Source organism: Triticum dicoccoides, chromosome 3A (genome assembly GCF_002162155.2).
Source record: "Triticum dicoccoides isolate Atlit2015 ecotype Zavitan chromosome 3A, WEW_v2.0, whole genome shotgun sequence".
Classification (NCBI taxonomy): domain Eukaryota; kingdom Viridiplantae; phylum Streptophyta; class Magnoliopsida; order Poales; family Poaceae; genus Triticum; species Triticum dicoccoides.
Window position 1 is genome coordinate 46,542,016 of NC_041384.1, and position 5,464 is coordinate 46,547,479.

Consider the following 5,464-nt stretch of genomic DNA (forward strand, 5'->3'; position numbering starts at 1 on the left):
TCATTGAGAGTTCCTCTGTGTCGTCATCGTTAGGCTGGATGGCCCCTTGAATCATCGATAGCGATGCAGTCCGGGGTGAGACTTATCTCCTTAGACAGATCTTTGTATTCGGCGGCTCCACACTGCGGGCCAACTCGCTTGGCCATCTGGAGCAGATCGAGAGTTACGCCCCTGGTCACCAGGTTAGGTTTGGAAGCATAAACCACACGGCTGACATCCACGGAGACTTGATCTTCGACGGATTCGAGCCCTTGCCGAGTGCGCCGCACGGTCACGATGAGCACAATATAGCTCTACCATCGGACAGTGTTCGGGAGATCGCACCGGCGACCGCTCTGACCCTCAATTCGGAGCCAGTTGCACCATCCAAGGACGGGTGGATAGACCTCGCCACGGAGGCCGCATCTTCATCGGCGATTGAGCCAAATACCGACCTTACCCTTCATGGGAGCCGTGACGCTGAACTGCCAGATTCTTCCTCGGCCACGGACTCCGAACCGCCTGCGCCCGTGCCTATCGAATCCAACTGGGCGCTGATCATGGAGTTCACCTCCGCGGATATCTTTCAGCACTCGCCCTTTGGCAACATACTGAACTCATTAAGGTCTCTCTCCTTGTCAGGAGAGTCCTGGCCGAACTATGGCCGACCAGATCGGGATGCGGACGACGAGGAAATTCGCCGCCCACCCACCACCCACTTAGTAGCCACTATCGATGATTTGATCGACATGCTCGCCTTTGACTCCGAAGACATCGACGGTATGGACGACGATGCAGGAGACGAACAGGAGCCACTGCCCATAGGGCACTGGATGCCCACTTCAGCATATGATGTATACATGGTGGAAACACCCAAAGAAAACGACGACGAGGAACGGAAGGACGCAACGAAGGATCGTTCCCTCGAGAGGCAGTCAAAGAGGCGGCATAAGCGCCGCTCCAAATCCCGCCTCGACAGAAACAACGATCATATAGACCCAGCGATAGAGCAGGGTGAGCCAGCGGACGACAAACACAGCATTGAACCACCGTCCGACCATGGCAACACGGAGAATCAAACCGAACAACCCGACTCTAGCGAAGATAACAGTCTGGATGACATCACACCGGACAGGCACCCGGAGCAACAGAATACCCATCAAAGGCTTGTTGCCACTGCGAGGAGTCTGAAAAAGCAGAAGCAAAGGCTCAGGGCTGCACAAGACACACTCAGAATTAGATGGAGTGAAGTACTCAACACTGCAGCAAAGTACGGCGGTAGTCGCCACACAAAGAGCTACCCGAAGCGAAAGCTGCTACCTGAATTCAATGAGGAAGCCTTAGATCCCCCGCAATCAAAAAACAAAACAGCCATCCGGTCGGATAGACGACCTCGTGGCCAACATAGAGCGGCAAATGACGCCGCACACAAGCCAGTACGCGATCCACGTGAGGGCTCGCATCAAAAGGACGGCGCAACCAGATCCATCTATAGGCCAAGCAAGCGCTCTAGCACGCAATGCAACACAACAAAAATCCGAACACCACGGTACACCCAAATATAGGGGTGCTGCACACCCCCTATGTTTCACCGATGAGGTGCTGGACCATGAATTTCCAGAGGGATTCAAACCTGTAAACATAGAGGCGTATGACGAAACGACAGACCCTGGGGTCTAGATTGAGGACTACATCCTCCATATCCACATGGCTTGAGGAGATGATCTCCACGCCATCAAGTACTTACCCCTCAAGCTCAAAGGGCCAGCTCGGCACTTGCTTAAAAGCCTCCCCGAAAACTCCATTGGAAGCTGGGAAGAGCTCGAAGACGCTTTTCGGGAAAATTTTCAAGGGACCTATGTCCGAACATCGGATGCAGACGATTTAAGTCATATAACTCAACAGCCCGGAGAGTCAGCCCGAAAACTTTGGAACATGTTTCTCACTAAAAAGAAGCAAATAGTCGACTGTCCGGACGCCGAAGCCTTAGCAGCTTTCAAGCATAGCATTCGAGACGAATGATTTGCCAGACACCTCGGCCAAGAAAAGCTGAGAACAATGGCAGCATTAACAAGCCTCATGACCCGCTTTTGCGCGAGCGAGGACAGCTGGTTAGCCTGATGCAGCACCAGCAATCCAATTACATCCGAAGTCAGGGACGGAAACGGAAAGCCACGACGCAGCAAAAACAAGCGCCAGAATAAAGAAGACAGCCCGAAGAGCACAACGGTAAACACCAGATTCAGAAGCTCTCGGCCAGGTCAGCAAAAGCTGCCCTCCAAAGGCAACAGAGACGAACTGTCCAGCATGAACAAGATTCTGGACAAACTATGTCAGATCCACAGCACCCCCGATAAACCTGCAAATCATACCCATAGAGAATGTTGGGTCTTCAAGCAGTCCGGCAAACTCAACGCCGAACACAAGGGGCAGGATACACCAAGCGAAGACGAGGACGAGCCTCGCAAGCAAAGCACCGGGGAACAGAAGAAATTCCCACCAGAAGTCAAAGCAGTAAACGAGTTACACATGATGAAGGGGAGAAACAAAGCAGCACTCCTAGAGACACATGCCCCAGGGCCTATCACCGCGGAGTTCTACCACTGGTCGTCCAAACCGATCACCTTTGACCATCGGGATTACTCGGAAAGTATCCAGCATGCAGGATGGGCTGCCTTGGTGTTAGACCCTATAATTGATGGATACCACTTCACACGAGTCCTGATGGACGGCGGCAGTAGTTTAAACCTGATATATCAGGACACAGTCCGCAAAATGGGGATAGACTAACAAAAATCAGCCATAGCAATACTACCTTTAAAGGAGTAACGCTAGGCCCAGAAGCCCATTGTACGAGCTCCCTGCTACTAGAGGTTATATTCGGCTTTCCCGATAACTTCCGCAGCGAAAAGTTAACCTTCCACATTGTTCCGTTCCAAAGTGGCTATCAAGCACTACTCGGACGCGAAGCTTTCGCTCGCTTTAACGCAATACCGCATTATGCTTCTCTCATGCTTAAGATGCCCGGTCCACGTGGCATCATTACAGTAAATGGAAATATTGAGCGCTCCTTGCACGCGGAAGACCGTGCGGCTGCCTTGGCAGCCGCACACTAGACGGCCTCACCAACTAGAGCATCTGATAGGTCGTTAAGACCACGAACACGGTTAGACGAGTCCGGTGTATCTATATATAATTTATACAGGTTTGATGGCTATACCCCTACAACAATACAAGGGGCTCAACGCGTGTGAACAAGTGACAATTAGGCTCAACTTTACTCATCTGGAACTATACATGGTTTATTTAGTATAACCTACCTTTTGCACGACAACTTTTCAACTAAGTTCCTCTCTTTTTCAGATGACCATCATGCTACACCCGTACAGGATACGGGACAACACAGACATAGGCGCAGACGTGCAGTAGGGACCCGTTCCAAGGATTCTTTTTAGATTAAGACCCTGCGTAAACCTTTTTTACTATCTCTTGTTGATACACATCCCTCGGATTCTCAGTACAACTAAGAAGGATGCTGACGTATTGGCATGTGGCCACGTCAGAATATTGCACATACTTGGACACCAGGGGCTTATTACAAAGGGCACTGTTTAGCCCGGTTTACATCATAAAGACCGAATACCTTAGGGAGTGTTCGGCGTCGCGAGTTTGGCCTTATATGCATCAGCTCCGAATCATGTCTTTGGTCAAATGTTGGGTTTGCCTGGCTCCCGTGTTTTGCTGCCTTACATTCCGCTCTATCGGCTAGGGCGGCACCAGGAGAACTACTGCGATTGTGCCCTGGTTCATCCGGACGAGCACCTCAGTAGAGAAAGCCGAAAACTGACTGTCATGATATAGCGTGAGACTAGTCAACCACTCGATGACCTAGTGGAATCTTCAGGATTCCTTCGCCTTAACAAAGGGCCGTTTCCCGACCAGGCATGTACGCGCCCCGAATTCGGATGAGCGCGGAGCCACCAGGGGCTATATAGTAGCCCCACTGTCAAACTCCTCTGGCTAAGTGAAAGTGTTAAAGCATTATAGTCTGATTGCCTAGTTCGCTGCGCTATCACCTCCTTAATGGACCAAGACGTTGGATCAAGTGTGAACATGCGTCTTCTGCGAGCACCCCCGCATTATATGCGTGGGGGCTGAAGCCGATGACTTCCATCTTTCAGGTTATATACATATATACATAAACGGCCGCATAGGAGGCATCATAGTACTTTCGGGCAAAAGTATAAAAACAACCTTGATAAACTCAATAAAACATTGTTTTTCAATGGGAATACATGTCATTAGAACATAATATTCTTCGAGCACTGCGCTTCTATCGAACGAGCACCCTCAAGAACTTCTCGAAAGTAGTGCTCGGCAGGTACTCGGCTCTCATCTGAATCTTGGGCTGCAATGGCGGTGGCCTCCATCTCCGCCCAGTATGTCTTCACACGGGCAAGGGCCATCCGCGCACCCTCTACGCATGCCGACCTCTTCATCGCGTTGATGTGCGGCACCGCACCAAGGAACTGCTGCACCAAACTAGAATAACTGTTCGGCTTTGGCCTTTCCGGCCACAGATGATCCACAACAGACCTCATGGCGAGTCCGGACAATCTATTTAGCTCGGCCCATTCGGCCAACCGATCAGTCAATGGAAGCGGACGCTCTGGAACGTTAAATTGTGACCAGAACAGCTTTTCCACTTCGCGTTCTTTTCGATCTGGGAAGTATTCAGCCGCATCGGCAGCACTCGCCGCTAAGTCCAGATATGCGTCCGCAGAACTCCACAGCAGGTCCAAAGAGGCGTACCGAGGATCTCCAAACTTCATCCGCAGCATAAAGGGCTTCCTAGCCGCGATATCCCCGGCTTGACGCAGCTCCTCCTTCACCACTCTCATTGCAGAGCGGGTGTCTTTGGTCGTCATCGTGGCCTTCTCCAGGTCTGTCCTCTTTGCTCGATCTTCCTTTTCAAGAAGCTCGTAACGGTCAGCGGCGTTCTTCAATTCCACAGCCCTCCTGGCTATTTCCTCCTTGCTTTGGCAATGAGTAGCCTGTTCGGCTTTCAACTCCTCGATTGCCTTTAGGGTAGCCGCATCGCTTTTCCTGGCTTATTCTTTGGCTCGGGCAAGTTCCGCCCGAAGGTTCTCCACGGCCGCAGCTTCATCTGCATTCACACACATGTTATAGATACTGGCATCATGCTCCTCTTCCCATGTGTCACCGGAGGAATCACATACCCTGTGCCTCGTCAAGCCGCTTGTTGATAAGTACGATGTCAGCGTCTGCCACGTCAAGCTGCCGCTTTAGCTCGGCAAACTCATCAGCCCGACTAGGCAGCGGACCCTCCGCCACCTGCATATTAAGGCGGCACGATTATTCCTGGGACTATGATCCTCTGTGCGCTGTCGTCTTCGACAGCACCAAGAGTCTCAGGGGCTACTATCTACACAGGGCACATCTAAAAATGTACGGTACTGTCAAA